This window comes from Dermacentor albipictus, chromosome 7, assembly GCF_038994185.2.
Source record: "Dermacentor albipictus isolate Rhodes 1998 colony chromosome 7, USDA_Dalb.pri_finalv2, whole genome shotgun sequence".
Taxonomy (NCBI): domain Eukaryota; kingdom Metazoa; phylum Arthropoda; class Arachnida; order Ixodida; family Ixodidae; genus Dermacentor; species Dermacentor albipictus.
Genome location: NC_091827.1, coordinates 93,013,044 through 93,018,699, shown reverse-complemented (window position 1 = coordinate 93,018,699; position 5,656 = coordinate 93,013,044).

The following is a 5,656-nucleotide window of genomic DNA, read 5'->3' as shown; positions in this document are numbered from 1 at the left end:
CTTCGTTGTGTTTGTCTATCTTTTGTGTCTTCCATCAAAATGTTGTGCATTTTAACATCTCTTTCATCGCAGTACTGTCGGAGCAGAAGCAGGGGGCATACCCGCATAGAACTACCTCCTAAACACACAATCGTCTGGCTGTCATCTAAAATATACATTGACAGCATGTGCGAGGAACCTTGGCCATTACCTAATAACATGTAACAGACTCCTTATAGTTGTATGTACAATATTTCTAACATATATTGTGCCTGTCTGCATTTGATAAGGACGATTTTACCTTCAAGATATGGGACGTGACGTCCCTTACCTTGAAGGTAAAAAATAGGTTACAGACTGTGACACGCGAGAACATTGACAGCCGTTGCCCTTGCCACACTTTAGCCTTTCCTTCGCTCTCACCACTTGTTCATTCCAGTACGCCTAAGGGTCGCAATAAGAGTGCAGAGGCACGCCTAGATACATTGTTGCAGTGGTTGACCACCGAAGTCAAGCGAAGTAGTCTGGCGTTTCTTCCCGGTCACTTTTCCAAAATCCATCTCTTCTCTCAATCTGTTGGCGCCCCGGTGCATTTGCAGAAGGTTTCAACTGCCGCCACGCCCTCACAAATATTGTCTATTTGAACAGAATATGGCGATGTCATCGGCATAGACCAATATTTCCACCTGTGTTGACTGTAACCTGAAGCCAGTTATCCGTTCATTGCTTTGGAAGGCCTTGCACAAAAGCTCAAGGTAGGACGCGAATAGCAGGGGCTACAGCGGACATCCCTGCCTCACAGAGGACCGCACTTGCACGCTGTCTGTGAGGTCCCCATTTTTAATGACCCGAGCTGAGCAGTTAGCTCACGCAATCCTGACACCGTCTGCTATTACAACTCCTACGTTGGAATGCTCTAATACGGCTAAGAGAACATTGTGGGAAATACGGTCGAAGGCTTTAGCGAGATTTAGTTGCACCATAGCTACTCGCTCACCACTTACATCACAGCATTCTAGCACACTTCGACCTACGTGTATGTTCATGGTGATGCTTCTACCCCTTATACCACAAGTCTGATGCGTGCTAATCAGCCTGCAATAGTTTGGCCAACACCTTCATAAATATTTTATAGTCACCGTTGGTAAGGCTTATCGGACGATAAGACTTCACCAACAGACGTTTTTCAAGTGCCTCAGTTTTTGGGATGAGAACGATGTGCGAAGTTGTGAAGGACAGTGGTATATATTTTGCTCATAAAATTCGGTGATAACTTTTACAGAATCTGGGCTATAATTGTTTTGAATGTTATATAAAATGGTAATTCTAGGCCGTCAGGGCCAAGTGCCTTGCCAAAAGGTACTGCATCTATCTATTGAATCCTCTATTTCTTTTAGGGAAATTGGCTGTTCCAGACGCGTTCTTTCTTCTTCCTCCAATTTTGGCACTAACGACAGAAATTCTGCTTTAAAGCCCCGTATAACTGAACACGGTTGAGCGGCAAATTTTTTTGAAATGATCAGCGACGACGCATTTGATAGCATTGCCATCCGCCGTATTGTCATTCCCGTTTCTTATTTGCCGTATTTCCTTATTGCTAGCGTATGGTTTTTCTCCCTATAACGGACGTTTTCTGGGCGTTTTACCGGCCCAGAGCTTCTTGGCCCGTCCACGAATAACCACCGCTGTTTACTTTTCTACATCAATTCCTTCCAAGTGACTTTTTATTTTTCCTAATTCGTTAGTGTAAGTACCTGGTTGGGAGCTGTCTGTACCGGTACGAAATTCCAGTTGCTCACGAAGCACTGTTTCATTTCGTTTGTACTCATATCGCAATATCTTGCTTATTTGGATGACTTTCGTTTTCACTACTTGCTTAAAATCCTCCTACTCTAGATCAGACTTAAACATTGCACTGCGAGTAGCTTCTTTTTAATGAAACCCTGATCTTGCATAAATTTCGCATTAAGTTTCAAAAGTTCCCAATTAAAGTACTTGTCGTTTTCTTTTTTGCCATATGTTTTAATAATTAGAGAGTGGTCTAATAACACTGATTTAACCTCGTACGATGCGCACAGTGGCGCAAGTTCAACCGATACGTGCAGCCTGTTTAATCGAGCATGGCTATAACCTTGAAAATGTGTGAATTGCGGACAAGTACTGTTTGTGACAACACTTCCGATATCTACTGAGTTGTAGTCATCAACTACTACATTCAAGACATCCGCAGGCTTATCTCGTACTGGCAAACCATTTACGCGGTCTACCAAACAACAAACAGAATAGAGGCACCCCAAAAAAACTAGTACTTCTTTACAATCGAGATACATCTGAAAATGCTCAAAAATTGTTTTATCTCTGCCTCTACATTAGGAGCATACGTACAAACCATACAGAAATTCAGATCCAGTGCGAAAAGTCAACAATCAAGAGGCGTCCACTTTGGCGCGAGAAGAGCGACTGCAGAGTTATACCGACGCTATTGCGGATGAAAAGGGCACAACCACTAGAGGCTCCGGCAGAATGACACAGAAATATCGTAATGCTGACGGAAAGTGGACACCATTCGATCAGTCGCTTCCTGGCTATCAATATGGGTATGGGTTTCTTGGATTGCCACTACGTGTACATCGTTCTCTAAGAGAAGGCGACTAAGTTAACACTGTCGCCTTCTTGCTCAAGGATCTCGTACATTCAGAGCCGCTACACATAGTGTTTCAGGAAGGTGGATCCACATATCGAGAGAAAAAAAAAAGAACCCTATCTTATGGTGTCTAACCTCACGACAGCATCTAAAGCCCCCCACGCCCCATTTCGGGATCTACAGCACGGAATTGCGGAAGCGGCTTCCCCGCCAGCCGTGATTCGTGCGGAATGTGCGGCCGCAGTTTCCACGACATTCGCCTTGTCCCTGCATGTTGCTTTTAAAAGGAGGCTCGTCAGCACCTATTTCATCCGGTAGCAACGCCTTGCTCACGGCATCATCGTGCGACCGCTTTCCAGCAATGTGACAGGTCCCTTCAGGGGAAACGCTCATGGGCTCTGCCACCGGTTATATGGCATTCTCCGAAGTCACCTCGGGCGTTTCCACTGTGGTCTTCGACGACACCTCGACGTCTTGTGCCGAAGGTAGAGGCGGCTGTCCCGGCGATGCGCGAGCCTTTGGTTGCGCGTTCAATTGGTGCACCCGAGTAGCAGCCGACGTGCTCTCCTGCACCGCTGGTCCGCTGCCTCTTCCGCCTCAGCCTCATCCATGAGGAGTGCTGACGTCTCATCACCGTTCACTGCCCATGTGACGTCGGTGTACGTCCGTGCGCACTGGCCCTCGTCGTGCCTGAAGCGACGGCACGAACCATACCGTGGAATATTCCAGTCACGCCGAATATGACACGTGCCACGGCAGCGAAGGCCCAGGGGTGGCCTGCCCGACACGGCCACAAGCGCCAGCTCTGTCGCTACGTTCACCTGTTGTGGCAGGTTGTCGAGCTTCACGCCAGCGTTCAACTTCAGGGTTACCAGCTTCGTAGTTGACCCCTTATCAGACATGCCGTGTGCGCGCCACAGCTCTCTTGAGGCGTTCGTCACATTCCCAAATGACGAGAAGGCAAGCCGCACATCCTCGTCTGGTACGCTGTGAAGGAGCCAGTGCAGCCTTATTGTAACGTGCCGGTTTGCAGGGTCGATCACGAGACATCTCGCATTTTTACCGATCTTGAAAATCTTCTTTGCGGCCTCGGTATCCTTGAATGTAACTGCCCACGAGTGACTCATGCGGTACGCCCCTAAGGCGATAACTTCTGGCAGGAGCCAAAGCGGAGCGATCGCATCACGAAAACCTTCCAATTGGTATGGGCGGTCACTGATGCCCCCATGCTGGAAAACGATGTTTAACAGAAAATGACTTGTAGGCAAAGCATGCAGTTGGACCTGGTATTCGTTGTCCGATGCAATAGCCCTGGTTCCGTGACAAGGCATGGCCGCTGTAGCCGCTCCGGCTGAGCCCGTTATCGTACGTCCATCATGCTCGGTGGTCGGAAGCAGACCTCACCCCGGACGCATGCATCGACATGCCATATGAAACGTCCTTATGAATTTATTGTGGGCAAGCCAGTGCCTGGAGACGCTTGGCGCCTATAGATTTGGCCAACTCGACAAGCTCAATCGTAGCAGTTAGTAGCAATTGCAGCGTGTTCGTGGCGTCTGATCGACTTCGAAATGCATGATTGCTCTGAAATTTACGGCAACTGAGGCATATAAAGCGTAATGAACAAAGCCACATGAAAGTCTGAATCTACAAGCACAAAGTTAAGACAAATCCATGTACGTCCCATAATTCCCACTGTGGCTCAACGATTTCAGCCAGCGTGCCCTCTAGTATACTGCAGGAAGCTGTATCGATTCTAAACATGATTCGTTGAAAGTTCCAGCGTAGTCAATTTCGCTCAAGCGCCTTCCCAAAAGTACTAGACAACTCCCGTCATTTTTACAATCAGATGGCACGAGCTTCGATGACAACAGAGAACGGATAGAACTATATAGAAGATCCGCGAAACGCTCAATAGAAGGAGCCGTGTCCTGCGCGAAGCGAGTGCGTTCAAGATTTGTTAGTCGCTGAAAAGGGGTCACCACTGAAAGATAAACGTGTACAGGTGTTCAAGCCGCCCACATAAAGAACATCTCGATTCTGCCACAAACCACCGCAGTGAAAAATGTACCCGTGGTCCAGAAAACGCCAAAGCTACAAAGAAACAAATCCCCTAAAGTCGTCAGTGGGCGTAAAATGGCTTAAGGCGAACCACGAGGACGACTTTAGGTGGTGCTCGGCACCTCTGTGATTGCGAAATGCCGTCTTGCAATTACTCATATTCCAGTTCGCCAGTATGTCGGATGGTCTTCAGGGTCGGAAATGGCGTCGCAAAATTTTCTCACTAAGTCCTCGTCGTTGTATCGAAGTCTAAACACAAACACAGCAACCGGGCTGCTATTCCATGTAGCGTTGTCGATGATTGTAATGCTGTCTGTCCGTGCCTTCCTTATTCTGGATGCGCAGCTTAGCGAGTGGTACTTCGGCACGCTGGAGATGGGCGGCGACGTCGAGGTTGTTTGCCTTCGTCGGTGGCGTTTAGTAGGATGGCATCGAGAGTCGTCGCCGTGTTCCTTTAGACAAGATTGAAGTAGAAAATGAGTAACAGCGCTTGGCAATGGTGCGTGACTGACACCGATGAACTGAGCCAAACAGAAGACTGACAGATAACTGAGACGGTCAAACTAAGACCTTCGTCTGTTTCAGTCACGTCCCGCTGTTCAGCGCTGTTACTAGTTTTCTTCAGACATGTACAAGGAAGCCCAAGTTAGCACGTTACTGAAGCAAGAACGGAACGATCTGTTTTCTTTCTTACACCGCGGTGTTGTAAGCGAATATGATATAGGTTTTATGTTCGATGTCGACCTAGATGGATGAAATGTACCCCAGGATCTCATCCAGTAGGGCCGCTCGGTACGGCCATTCGTCTGCGGGTGGTAGCCTATTGTGCTGCGGTGACTTGACGAGCTGTATTTATTGCAAGGCGGCTTGAGTAATCTCCCCCAAAAAAGGAGTTCCTCTGTCGCTAATCAGCACTTCTGGGGCACCATGTCATAACAGAATTTTCTCAACAAACATTTTTGCCACTTTGCC